Source organism: Schistocerca cancellata, chromosome 2, assembly GCF_023864275.1.
Source record: "Schistocerca cancellata isolate TAMUIC-IGC-003103 chromosome 2, iqSchCanc2.1, whole genome shotgun sequence".
Taxonomy (NCBI): Eukaryota; Metazoa; Arthropoda; class Insecta; order Orthoptera; family Acrididae; genus Schistocerca; species Schistocerca cancellata.
This window is the reverse complement of record NC_064627.1, coordinates 765,235,601-765,251,132: the sequence shown is the minus strand read 5'-3', so window position 1 is coordinate 765,251,132 and position 15,532 is coordinate 765,235,601.

Here is a 15,532-nt window from a genome sequence, read left to right as displayed (position 1 = left end):
GAAACGTGTGCAGGGAAACGTATGCTTACAAGTTACTTAATTTGATGAAGTGGTGTCCATTACAATTTTATAACATCAGAATACAATTACAAAGATACAGAATACATCGTTAAAGAGCATAACAATACGGATAACATTTTTAGTAATAGGTGTTTTACAAAAGAAAAGCAATAAACATATACATCAGTGTTGCAGGAATTATGACATAAGTAAATACATAAAAGATCAGAATAGCTTTCGAATATAATGTCTAAACATCTCTACAAAGTAAATAGCATAGTATTACAAAAATTCTACAACATAACTCTCATCAGATAAACACATAAAGACAGGACGAACATAAATACATAAGGTACACAGACACATAGCGGAATAACACAAAGGACAGGTCAAGGTTTGTTTTCAGTGTGACATTTGGTACTGCAGTCCAACCCAAAACTTCATTTAATAGATGTTTCCTCTTATTTCACCTTTTTTTATACCTTGTCAATGCATTACTTCCAATTCATCTCAACTCATTCTCTTATATAGCCTATCTCCTCTTAAGCTAACTTAAATCTACTGAGCTCAGATATATATACTAAGGGACGAGGAAATGCAGCAGTACAAAACAATTAACACAAACAGCAACGACAAAAAATGCAAATTGGCAAAGCAAGCAGCAGTATATCTAAATTAGCAAAGCAAATGCAACATTACAACTAATATGAGCCAATGTGTAGCAAAAACAAAAATAAATCAGTAGTAAAACTGGCTTAACAGAGTAATATAAAGTGAAATTTAATAGAACTATGCATGGCAAGCAGCAGCAGCAATTGCAATAACTTACACCTAAACATGACAAAGCTCAAGCAGAAAAAATATTACAGTAAAAATGGCCATGTTTAATACCTATGTCACATCTTAACACTGGAGTGATGCATCACGAGAACTTACTCTAGCAGACAAGTTACCAAATCGTAAAAAAATTATTTACGCAATTCCTGTGAAGGGAAATGTCTATTTATGTTCCCTCGTTTTTTTGGAAGTAGATCATAAAATTATTATTTACTGGATCTGTAGGCATAAAATAACTATATTAGTACATCTATTAAATTTTATTTTAACCAATGGTGCAGTGCAGCTAGGAACTAGATATTAAACAAAATGAGCAATCTCTCAACTAGAAAGACAATAGATGTAAAATGTTTCTCATCATTTCATTAGGCATTTGAGTAATCATAAATTAAGAGCTCCACAGAGTAATCATATGTTTTCAAGTTTGATCGTGTCTATTTGCGATGCTTTCTACAAAGAAATGTCAATAACGAGGATAATGGCCACTTTTCTTCTCCACCTGTGTCTCTGAAAGGCACACATTAATGGCTTTTTTTCCAGGTGACTGTCGCTCAGATGGGCCTCCACAGCACATTATGTCAAGGACATCTGCCTTCTTTACTGAAATATTTACGGCAGCAGTTTCCACTACAGTGACAGACTCATATAAAATAAAAAAAATCAAAGGTTAGAAATTTACATTAGAAGTGTGTAGAAACAAAATCTCATATATGTGTCCAAAAAGTTTTGTCAGCATTGTAGTAACTAACATTCACGTATGTACACACATTTCATAACTCTTAAAGTACGATTCTTGGTTTCCAACATCCTTTTCATAACTCAGAGTACCTAACCACTACTCCTTATTCTTTACCTTATTACACATATACATATTCATCAACACGTCTTCAATATTTCATCATAATAAATACCTAGCATAATCAAATTCTTCTTATAACATCAGCTTATTGCTCATAAACATACCTCAACAGCATAATACACATCGTCGTCCTAAAAATAACATCATAACACCTCAGTCAAATCTCAAAACTTTCTGCAATAATGTCAAAACCTAAAAAAAAAAATCTCTGCTCATTTCAATAATGTCACCTACCTCAAACTTACTTTAAAAATCATGATCCCATACCAAATACATCATTCAAAGTTCTCATAATATCACAATGGTTCCGAAAAACTATGAACAGTTCACAAAGTACAGACAAAATACAATTTCATAAGTGTGAAGTTATCCAACTGTGTAATTGCGTAAACATCTGTCACTGACGTAGTAAAAAAAACATGTTTGTCTCTCAGTTAAATGATCAGATGGCTGTGTAATTTATGTGTTAGAGAAATATGGTACCGACATGTGAAGTTGTATAAGCAAATACAATATTAGCTAGTGCTCCTTGTGCTTGCCAAACACATGGTACACAAAGTAAGCGTGTATCCCCCCTGAGGATTAATGTAATTATATATACCCTCAGGTGTTACAGATTACAGCAATGGAATCAAATGTATCACGGAAAACCTTTGTGTCATGGTAATTCAAAAATCTTTAAAAATAAATGTTTTAAGTACAAAATTAATCACTCAAATGCGTGCCTGTAGCGCTAAATGTGCGTCTTGCTGCAAGGTAATTCTGTGGAAGTGTCGTAGTTATCGTCTTCTGCAAGCAAAGTTCTGCTGAAGTCAATGTACTCACCTCCTCATAAACAAAATTGAAATTCTTTGCGTATAGATATCTTAGTAATTACGCTTATTGCCGTGATGAAGAAAGTACTGTGCTGTAATGTATTCTTGTGTTATGGAAAAGGCTGCCTCATTGTAGCTATGCCACAAAAATTACTACTAAAACATGTTTTACTTTCCAGAAGAATTCAGAAAAACTGTGCAGATATAAAACAGATAGAGCGAAAAGCAATAATATAAATGGTGTCACTCATTAGTAGCATCGTGATATAATCGTGCAGCTGTCAAATAAACTAACCACTGTGTCATCTGGTATCTCTCAGAAAGTTCTTTAAATCCAGAATGTATTTTTTCAAGTAAACCAAGATGATGCATTAAAATCTCATTAGCAGTACTGGTACATGTTCTAAGTATGTGAGCCTTATAGTCGTTACGTAATCGTGCAACTAACAAGCAAGAATGTACATACACAATAACACTGTGTCGTCTGTTCACTATAACACTGCAGTGGTAATTACTGTCTAAATATGTTCCCTAGGTTCTAGACTGGGTAGTTAACTTCAAAACATTGTTGCATGTTAACAGTTTCTCAGTGTGACAAATTGTACTAGTAGTGTGAAGTGAAAAATTTTACGGCAAAGACTAAGTTAAAAAGCAGATTATCTCTCAATAAACGGTTTTATATGTGAAATGTGGTGCAGTCCTTTACTCTTCCTAGTAAGCGGAGTTTCAACTTCAACGCAATTATCATGTGGTATACGTCGGATTCTGTAAGGTCCATTGTAAATCAGAAAGAATTAGTGACTCAAGTGTTTCTTCTTATGTGACAATGAATGAGCTTTAATGTGAACTTTATGACCAACATATAATTTCTTTACATTTGCTTTACCGTGTAGTTTTCTCCTTTTGTCTGCTGCAGATTTTATATTTTTAATAGCGAAATCAATTATGTCTTGTGTCGAAGTTTACGTGTATTCGGGAAAGGTACAAACTGTCTGATTCTGTTCGGTGGTTCTTCATTCTTCTGCACAAGAATAGGTGGTAAAGCAGTGGAGTCATGAGGCATTTCATTCAGCACGTTTTGAAATAAGTGTAAATATCTGTTCCAACGCTGATGTTTTCTGTGACAATAAAGTCTGCAAAACTTGTTGATTTCTTTCATAATCCGTTCAGACGGGTTACAATGTGGTGAGTACAAAGAAAAAAAAAGTTTGAACTTATGATTCCGAATCATGCGTGACCAAACCGCAGACCTGAATTGCTATCCCTTATCTGAAATGACTTTACTGACGTGTCCAACTTCACGTAAGAAATTTTTAACAAAGGCATTGGATACAGACCGCCCAGTGGCTTTACGTAACGGTATGAAAGAAACAAATTTTGAAGTAAGTTCAACAGCGATTAGAACGTACGGAAATCCATTAGATGTTCTGACAAGGGGTCCCAAGAGATCCACAGGAGCAAATTCTTTTAATTTAGAAGGAATGATAGAAAACGACGGAGCACGATGTGAGACAGTAGATGGTTTAGCCTTTTGACAAAGTTTACAGATAGACAAGACTCTTCGATTTCTCTTTTCCATATTGTTAAAATAACGAGTCGTCCGAAAAATATGATAACATTTTCGTGGACCAAAATGTGCGTAGCTGAAATGAATGTACCAAATGAGCTTATTAACAAAATCGTCTGGAATGCAAAGTACCCATAGCTTGTCATCAACAGTGCAACCAGATAATAATGCCGAATCTGCGTATGTGTCTTTTCATGCCATTTAATTTTGATGTCTTTCCAAATCGGATCTTTATATTTTTCATGAGCAATGTCCTTTAAATATGTGGTGATGAAGTTTTCAAAGGCGACTTTCTGAATGTAAAGAATACTGAAATTTTTCTTTAGGTTGCCTTCTGTGTTACTTTTCTGAAGCCCAGCCGCTGCGCGTGACAGTGCGTCCGCAACAATGTTCTCCTTACCGGGAATGTAGACTATTGTGAAGTGGAATTCTTGCATAAACAATGCCCAACGTTTTAACCTGTCATGATTTACTTTTGAAGACATAAGAAGTTGTAATGCACGATGATCACTGTATACTTTTACGTGCTTACCAGAAAGAAAGAAACGGAATTTGTTAAATGTCCAAACGATAGCTAAAGCTTCTAATTCAGTAACGGAATATTTTTTTTTTTTTAGATTTTGTTAGCACTCGGCTAGCAAAAGCAATGGTTTTCTGAACAGTAGTTTCATTTTCTATGGCTTCTTGAAATAAATGGGCACCAAGACCGACTTTAGAAGCGTCCCTTGCATATTCAGAAAACGACTGTAAAAATTTACGAGACCTAGAAAACTGCGGACTTGTCTTTTTGTGGATGGAACTGGAATGGCTCTGATTGCTTCTAACTTTTCAGGATGCGGCTGAATGCCTTCAGAAGAAATAATATGTCCCAAAAACCTCACCTTTGACCTACCGAATTCAGACTTTTCCAAGTTAACTGTAATTCCAGACTCTTCAAAAATACGTAACAAACTGTTGAGGATGCGATTATGTTGTTCCCATGAGGCTTCTGCTATCAGAATATCAACCACATATAAGGTGATGTGACGTTTTAAGAAATCAGGTAATATGGAAATTAGCCCGCGAATGAATGCTGCCGAAGAAATGTTCAAACACAAAGGAAGTTTCCGAAACTGATAACAAACGCCGAAACAAAGAAAAACTGTTTATTTTCTACATTCTGGATGAAGTTTGATCTGATAAAAGCTAGATCTGAGATCAATAGAAGACAACACTTTTACACCATTAAAATTTTTAAGAAGTTCTTCCAACGTTTGCGGCCAGTCTGTTTCAGGAGTGATGATAGTATTGATTTGTCTCGAATCTAAGACAAGCCTGACCGATCCATTTTTCTTCTCAACAACATGTAACGGATTGTTGTATGAGCTAACTGCAGGTTCAATAATGCCCTCGTCAACCATAGATGGTATTTCTGTTCTAACAAGGTCCCTATACTGTGCCGGAATTACATATGGTCTAACACAATATTTAGTATGCTCACGAACACGAAATTGGTATTGAAATCCCTTGACTGTTCCTGTTTTGTGAGTAAAAACTGTGGAATGTGCATGTAATATCTCAAAAAGGTCCTGCCTATCGGTGTCATTACAATTCTCAATTGTTTGAATTTTATTCTGAATTAACTCATTAGTATCAAATATGCCGTCGATATAACCCCTGTCAGTACTTGCAGAGTGATTGTTAGTGTCTAGTTCCGTCGAAAATTCAGAACTGTTGTCTAACAGAACGTAAAGCCGATTAATTTCCTCGTCATGGTTTGAGAGCCAATCATCAAATTTCAAAGCTATTGACTTACCTTGTTTCTCTAAACTTATTTCAGCATCGTGAAAATTTAAATTTGATTTGTATTCATTCAAAAAGAGTACTCCCAATATAATTTCCATCGACAATAATAGAACAATAAGAAAGTTCATAGAGAAGCTGTGGCTTTGACAAAGGTATTCTAAGTTGGTTTGTTGGCGTACATCTACACTTTTTCCAACGATTGCACCTTGTAATTTAATCTTACATAACAGAAGTGTGGGGCAATCGTTTGATTTGTTGCATTTGCTAAAGGCTGTTTCACTAATTACTGAAATGGGACTGCCAGAGTCAAGTACTGCCGTAAATTTTTCGTCATTTACTGTAATGTGAATCACAGGATATGCAGTGTTGTTATGTTTTACGTCGTGTTCCTGGAGTAAGATGTCCCTAATGTCTTCTATTTTTACGTAATTACTAGCCACGGCACCTACGTCGTCAGCTTCATAAGTACATTTTGTGGCTGCAAGCGGTGTGAGTCATTGCCTTTGTTGTCTCTTTGTTGGCGCGCATCGTTATTGGGATTTGGAGATCTAACTTCTACAAATTCACCTTGTTGAGAGGACCCTGCCCTGGTTGAATCCCGCCAGTTCTGATGAAATTCAGGTCTGTCGTTTTGTCGGTAGTTTACATAGTTTCTTTTTTGTCAGTCATGTGGTGGAGAATTTCTCCCGGAATCGTAACTACGCGGTGGACTGTTGCGTCTGACGTTATGCTGTCTCCCTTGTTAATAATTATTTTGGTTTCCATATTGCCTGTTTCTCTGATTGTCTCTGTGATAGTCATTACCGCGGAGAGGTGATCTTTCCCTGTAATTATTACTACTCTGCCAACGGTTATCATATGGGTGGTGTCTGTTTTGGTCACGATTTATGTTGTAAGAATAGCCTTGTCGTGTCCAGTTATTATTTCATTCCTCGCGGAATTGTGACGGATGTGACCTGTAATTGCTGTGTTCCTGTTTTCGCATCCCGCGATTGTCAGTGTCGATTTCCAATTCTTGTAAGAGTCCCTGAAAAGCTTCAATGTCGTCTTTGAAACGTCCTGCCAAAATAATATGTCGTAAATGTTCAGGCAATTTGATTAAGCAAATGCGGATGAGTTCTGAGGGGCTGTATGGGTTTGACAGATACTGATTCTTGTGCAACATGTCTTCAAAATGTTTCACAAGACTGGAAAATTCAGATTGTTCAAAATGTTTCATCATTATGATGTTATGTTTTACTCGGTCTTGTGTAGCTTGAGACCAATATGCTGAGAGGAAGGCAAGATAAAATTCTCCTTCACTGTGACAATCATGAATGACCAATTGCAGTCTTACAGCTGGTTCATTCTCTAAATAGCCATACATAAATTCTAATCCGTGCTCTAATGACCAGTTGGGAGGGAAACAATGAGAGAATTGATGAAACCACGCTTGTTGATGAATGTTGTTGCCAGAATTCTTAAATGTTTTGAATTGATGTGTAATAATAAAAAGCTTATAGTCAAAATCATCATGTCGGCATGTCGCATATCGGTCATTGTTACTTCGTGTCAGCGGTTCCATCTCCAAATTCGGTGTACCTTGCCAATATCTTTCATAAGTTCTGAAGTGCCCCGTGTTATTATTTTGGGGCTGTTCCGTATTTCTATGTCCTTCTTCCCGTATTGGAGCTCGAGTGTCCTCTGAAATGTGTAATTCTTGTATTACCTGCGTCTACTGATCTTGTACTTCCCGGATTTCTCTTTTGTACTGTGTAATGATTTGATTTTGCTTTTGTTTGAATTTTCTAATTTGTTCATACTCTTCTGTGTCAGTGAAGGCTACAGGTCTTGTGTCATTCAGATCATTATCTACCTTTGTAAATAAGTTAGTGAACTGATCCGAAAGTTCGGCTACTTTCTCTGATAGTGCACAGATTTCCTCAGTATGTTTTCCTGAACCAAGTTTAAGAGTGTCCATTTGTGTTGAAATCGTATCTACTGTGTCCTTTAAGTTTTCCTGGGTTTTTGCAAGTCGCATAACCGAATCCATAGATGCAACTGAGTCAACTTTAGCTTGCAAGGTGTCGTGATTTTCATGAGCAATAGTTTGCAGTTCTTTTATGGCTGCTTCGTGATTCTGTAACGCATTTTCATGACGCGAAAACATAGGTTGAAAATGCTTACAAATTTGTGTTTTTGTGTCATTACAGACTTTTTCACATTTCGATTCGATTTTAAGTAACTCAGCAGTTAAACATTCACGTGTTTGTTCAAGCATTTGTTCCATTGTGTCTAACTTTTGAAGATTTTGTCCCTTTTGTTCAAGCGTTGTGTCTAGCTTTTGTAGCCTTTGTCCCATTTGTTGCATTAACTGTAATAACAATGCATTGGTGTCTGAAACATGTTCCTCAGTGCTATTCGTCAGTGTATTTGAACTGGCAATATTACCATTTTGAAAAGCAGAAAATGTGACTTCACTTATTTGAGAAAATGGTGAGAACGCAAAAACTGAATCTACAGTATTTGCAAGACTGTGTCCTGTCATTTCGGATTCCTGAGGCGAGCTGCTGCCGACCGATAATGCTTCCCTGTTCACTAATTGTGTCTACACCATTATTTGCAGCCCTCTCCATTTCCCTATGCACAATTACCTAATTAGTACTTTGAACATTAGTTAATTCATTACACGGTGGTGCTAACACACTGCTTTCGTCTTTACTGTCATTCCTTAGTTCACTTTGGAGCCTAGTATTATGTTTTTCGCACGCTATTATTGTCACAAGATTTCACACAATAACACAGAAAAACACAATTTGAAGACCAAAATAAGAAAACACATTAGCATAGCACTGAAAATAATATCTAGTTAATTGCAAGTGCAGCTGCGAAATACTTGGTGCAAATCTGCATGCATGCCACAACTGTTTTACTGTACAACAATGAAAAACTACAACTACAAAGAAGATTCTCTCTACAATTATGTGCTAGCAATAAACAATAGCTACACTAATTACACAACTACAAGAAAAAATCAGAAGATTCCAGTGAGGTATCCTGGCAGGGTCGCCATATGAAATGTTCCCTTAGAAAAATTATACATAATTGTGCTTAAACTGACACACAGTACTTTTAGCGCAACGCAATCTTTCAATAATCTCTACAAAAGAATGCCCCTGACTAACAATAACCTATACCTTTCATGAATCACTTACCTCACAAAAAGCTTCGTTACTTGAACTACTGCAATACAGCGAGCGCCACTACTGCCAGCTAAATAAAAGATTCAAACTACTGAAGGCACTAACTACTGATAGGCATAGTTAGCAAATGAAAGATTTTGATAGAGAACGAACAATGTATTTACCTTAATAGTGTTCAAAAGTCATAATATATATCATCCATGATATCCAATATAACAAATTTACTCTTTCTGATGGATACACATCCAGATCGTCCGCTCTCAAAATTCCGCCATCTCTCTCCCCACATCCACCACTGCTGGCGACTCACCTCCAACTGCGCAATGCTACACGCTGTTAACAGCCAACTGGCCAACACTACAATAGCAAATTCCAACAATGCCAACGAGCCACAGACTGCACACAGCACAGCCAGTGATTTTCATAGAGAGCGCTAAGTGGCGTTACCAATAAAAAACCTAAACAGCCTACTTACACACGTTCTTCCATTCTTGGCATTCGTCTCTTGGTCTTAATTTTAGCATACAGTTTGTACCAGAAGTTTTGCACGCTTACGCCTCAATAATTGGCGAATTATGATTTATCGTCTTCCGTGAAAGTAGGTCATACGAAAGCTGTAGTCTGTTTTTCTGGCACACGTCCAACCAGCCATCACTCACTAATAAAATTGAGAAGTTGGTGTTTCACTTGATGAGATGCATATTGATTCAGCTACACATTTATATTACCAGTGCCTGGCGAGATTTTATATCTTTTCTTTTCCATAGATATCTCATCAGATCCAAAGCTTTTCCGTAGATATCAGATATAGAGAGTCGCTGTTATTGCTGCTTATTCCTCGTTCTTCATTACTGTCCGTAAAGACTTAATATACCTTAGCCACTCCTTTCCGGATTTAATATTTAGTTGTATAGTATCTCGTCCTTTATGAAACGTTCTGTAGGTTCTAGGAGGAACACAGACATATTAATAACTTTTTCCCCGTCCTTTACTCTGTCTGTTCGTCACATTTCAAGTTTGTCAGTATGACATAGTAGCCTGTGCCACTACTCACTTGTAGAACATTTCTGTTAATATACACTCACATAGTTTCAATATCTGGATATACTGTAATATGAGATTTATTTGTTCAGTGTCTCTTTAGGTATTACTTCATGCTTCTAATTTATATGACTATACTCATAATATGTCTCATTTATTCGTACATCATTCTCTGTACAGCTATGAATTCTCGCTGAAGATTTATAGACAATCTGTTCAGCATTACGTTATCTGACGATGGCCTAAGAAGCCGGAAGCTGGTTCCAAACGAACTAATAAATATTATTGTGGAACATTAATACGTTGTATTCAAGTTATTGATAACTTGTCCTTGTTTATTTAAATACTTCATAATTTCGTATGCTTTGCTTTGTCTTCCGTGAAAGTTGTATTTCACTCCCACACCGATCTCAACATCGTTTAATTTTTCGTATTTATTTCTTTACTAAAGAGATTTACTGTTATAATCCTCTGTGTAATGCATGTTATTAGTTTATGACAAGGTTTTGAGATGTGTTTTTCTTTGTCTTTTATTAGTCTGCTAATATGGTTATTCTTTATGTGCCAGGATTCTTACATTTCATATTACTAATTTAAATAGTTCCAATATATGTGATTTGTCTTTACTCTTCACTTTATGTCTTTCACACGTCATTGTCCAGGTCATTGTGCAGGTCACTGTACAATGACCACTTTGGCATTAAATTTTCTTTGGACTTTCAGAAACTTGAGTACACACTGGCTGTGATCAAAATGCTGTGCAGGGTCAGAACATTTGGCGTACTCCCACCTTTAATTCCATGCCAAGCGATTTTATTTCAGACTTGCTATGTTCTAGACAGACTGTCTTCCGTATGTCTTTCGGAGCTGTCCTCCCGTTGTGTTATTTTTTGTCCACCTCGGGTATTTTATTTTCCCAGTGCTCTCCATATCTGGTGAGAATTCTATCTTCCACCTGCAGAGACACCCAGTAATAGACTAGCCAACTCCTCATGGGTGCTTTCTTACGTCTGGTTAGCTGTTATTGGAAGTTTGTATCAAAATTTGTGGAAAGCATTTAGTAAGAAATGAGTGAAGTTTCACCCAGAGTTCAAAGATGTGCTCCCTCGTGTAAAATAGCTGTTAATAACTGTACTGATATTGGTTCCCCATTCATGAGAAGGAATTCTTGCTGTGATGTGGTGTGGTAAAGTGCTCTGTAATGTAATGAGTCGGAAGGTGCATGGGGCAGAACATCCCGTCTCCTATCCGCCTTTTCAGTTGAACAGAGCATAAAATAACCACTCTAAGATCAAGAAAGCGATGATGAGTAACATATACATCAAAGATACAGTCCATTTAATTTGTATGAAAGAAAATTGGAAGTGACAACAGATCATACAGATCGGAGATGGCTATAACTTTGACATATCCATTGAGCATGTTAGTGCGCTAGACACTAAAAACTCAGTGAATCTGATTTTGAAGTAATTCCTCGACCTGGCAGTTCACACCGGCAATGTTGTTGAGCTGTGTCAGAAAGTGTATGCGACACCTTGAGTGCATCCCACCACTACAGAAAGACAGAAGGGTCAAGCAGTTGACGGAAATTGGAAGCTCTTCGGAACATAAACAGAATTATTTATTATTGTATGCATCAATTACAGTAATACAACTTTAGCAAAACAAAGAAATATATATAAAAATGAACATGTGAAATTATTTATAGTAAATAAGTTTTAAAACGGGTCAGACTACACTCGGATGTTGATGGACTCGATCCAGCGGACTGCCTCGTGGGATGCTTGATGGAGCTTCTCAATGCCATCAGGGAAGCGTCTGATTGGACGGTCATTCACAATGTGGCTCATTGTTTGGGTGTCCCCACAGTCACACACACTGTCACTTGAAAAGCCCCACTTGTGCATGTTTTATTTGCACCTACCCTTTTCGGTCCGATATCTGTTTAACTGCACCCACACCTCCCTTGGTTGGTGGAAGCCTGGAACTGGAACGCTTGGATTGTCTACAAGTTCGTGGTTTCGGGTTCTGGTAGCTTGCCACTCACGTTTCCACTCTGCGTCCTGGTCGAATCCTGTGGATAGCATTTGGACTCCCATTTCATATGCTGGTCTTCTAGATTAGAGGCGTTTCCTGGGCAGTGATAGGAAACCGTCATGAAGAGGGATCGATTTGTTTTCAGAAACTTGCTGACAGGGGTTGTAAAGAGCAGCCTTTCGACGGAGGTCTGGTGGACAGATGTTTGTAAGCACTGGTAGCCAGCAAGTAGGTGTAGACCGGACTGTACCACTAATTACTCTCATAACTGAGTTCAGTTGGACGTCTACTTTCGCTATGTGGGTGCTTCGGAGCCAAACTGGTGCACAGTATAAACAGAATTCATTGCACATGATGGAGTGTTATTATGTAATCAAAGAAAATCTGACCTCATATTGTGGTATCAGCTATGTTGTGACGTGTAGTATTAAAGCAAGCATGTGAAGAATGACAGAATGATGTGAAGCCAAACAATATTTTACATTTGTGTTCTTCAAGTTTTCACGAGACTTAATAGTTTTGCTTTGTTCATGGATATTCACGGCACTTGTGGGTGTTTCACGCCAGCGTGGCTTAGTTTGATGTGCAAGGTGGTGCAGATAAATTCCTTTGTTTTAAAGTATTGCATAGTATTGTTATTCACATTAAATCAGTCATAGCGATAGGGAACAACCTCTGAGCCTCTGACTTACTGTGTTGGGCAACATTGTTTTTATGTCTACTCTACTGTGTGATTCTCATATGATTGTGTGAACTTTTCCCGTGCGCGCCGAAAATTTCCTTTTCATTTAGCACCGCATAGTACCACAGCACTCAGTACAGTAATAAGTGAGGTAATGAATTACTTAACAGGCAAAGGCAGATCATAATTTAAAATTATTTTGTGAATTTTTAATATGATGTTTTATTACAATGAACTATGTTAAAGTGTGATCACTGTTTCTCAAACAAACCCATCCAGTTTTGTAAGATTATTTTTAATACATCCCATCTGGCGTTCCTGAAACCCATAAAGCCGGCCTTATATTTCTAGACTTTGTCTGAATATCTTATTCTTTTTGTTGAGGCTGAGCGCCTGGTTCCTCTGAATTATTTGATTTAACGATTGTACTTAAATTGTTCTCATGTGCTCATTCCATATATTCACATAGATGTTTTTATTAATATTAGCACATTAACTATGTTTATCATTTCAGTGATTAATTCAGTTCTTGTATTAACATTTTTCAATTTTTATTAAATTGGGCTATGACCCAGAAAAATTTTACGGCGCACGAAACTTACAGTAGACCGCATAGTTTGACAATGGCTAACATTCCACAGTTTCTGTTGGCAAATCACTCTCCAGATAACCATTCACCCATCAATAACCGTTTACTTATTACGATCACCTGCAGGTGCAACGACAACAGGCAGGCTATATAGTGCCACATACACTGAAAAGATGTAAAAGTAGATGGACTCATGGTGGAGGAAGATTGTTGAACACCTGACGAAATGTAACATGTGAACGACGATCTAGTTCATACTAAAGCGGAAGAAGACGACAATAGAAGTCAGGCTGAATGGAACACGAACCTGCCGGCTAATCTAAAATAGAGAGTGCTACATAACAGTAGATTAGTACATAAGCTAACTATGGATCTGACTAGCTATGTTAGGAGGGCGTCCAATACGGTGAATCACAATTTCAGTATGATATGAAGTCGACTAGACCTGATAGGTATACGGTTCACACTGACAAAATTTTTGCACGCCGGCGTCGATAATATGGAGTAACTCAAACGAGGTAGGGAAGTTACAGGAAGCCCTGCATCGTGCCCGTCGATTCCAACTAACTACGACTGCGCTACTCACCAGGGCAGTTTGTGACATGTCCAGGCCGAGGGCAGCTCGTGCCACAAGCCACGATGGAATCAATTCCGCCTACAGAGAAAAACAATTTATCGTTTCACAATCGTCTCAAAAAAGCAGAAGTAAGCGCCGACTGCTCCAGACTATAAGTACAAGGACAGTTATCTCTAGTAAGCACTAATGGCACATACGAATGCAGTCTCCATAGAGGCATTAAAACGGATGATATTTGGGAATATGAAGAATCAAGTTCCGAAAACAGCAAATGAGCTGCCCTCATGCCTGATGGCCAAGTTACAGTATGTCTCACCATGATGGTCCCCGCTGTCGCAGGAACATCACAAATGGACCTATATATCGTGACACACACGGAACATTGTTACTACCCATCCATATATTCAGAAAATACAAGCTTACTGCTCACTATCTGCTAAGAGGAACGCCACTTAAAGGGAAACAGCCTTTGAATTTATGCAACAGCGAGATGCTGCTAAACTGGTCCCAATGTGACATCTCATGACTGATTTTCGGCGCCTTCCACCGACAATAATAGGTACTAGATCTCTAAACCTCACCTATCCACTGCTGTATCTGCCCGTTAATTCTTTTTAGAGACAGCGATTGAAGAACTTAAACCTCCTGTGTCCCGAACGTGATTCTGATTTAGTTCCCTAAGCAAGCTGTAAACGCCACGGGCTAGGCGCATTACTACCGAACATTTGGTTCTAGGTAGAGTCAAGAGAATTCTTTACAGACAAATGGAAAAACTGGTAGAAGCCGACCTCGGGGAAGATCAGTTTGGATTCCGCAGAAATGTTGGAACACGTGGGGCAATACTGACCCTACGACTTATCTTAGAAAATAGATTAAGGAAAGGCAAACCTACGTTTCTAGCATTTGTAGACTTAGAGAAAGCTTTTGACAATGTTGACTGGAATACTCTCTTCCAAATTCTAAAGGTGGCAGGGGTAAAATACAGGGAGCGAAAGGCTATTTACAATTTGTACATGAATCAGATGGCAGTTATAAGAGTCGAGGGGCATGAAAGGGAAGCAGCGGTTGAGAAGTCGGAGTAGGTATTAAAATCCATGGAGAAGAAAAAAAAAATTGAGGTTCACCGATGACATTGTAATTATGTCAGAGACAGCAAAGGACTTGGAACAGCAGTTGAACGGAATGGACAGTGTCTTGAAAGGAGGATATAAGATGAACATCAACAAAAGCAAAACGAGGATCATGGAATGTAGTCGAATTAAATCAGGTGATGCTGAGGGAATTAGATTAGGAAATGAGATGCTTAAAGTAGTAAAGGAGTTTTGGTATTTGGGCAGCAAAATAACTGATGATGGTCGAAGTAGGGAGGATATAAAATGTAGACTGGCAATGTCAAGGAAAGCGTTTCTGAAGAAGAGAAATTTGTTAACATCGAGTATAGAGTTAAGTGTCAGGAAGTCGTTTCTGAAAGTATCTGTATGGAGTGTAGCCATGTATGGAAGTGAAACATGGACGATAAGTAGTTTAGACAAGAAGAGAATATAAGGTTTCGAAATGTGGT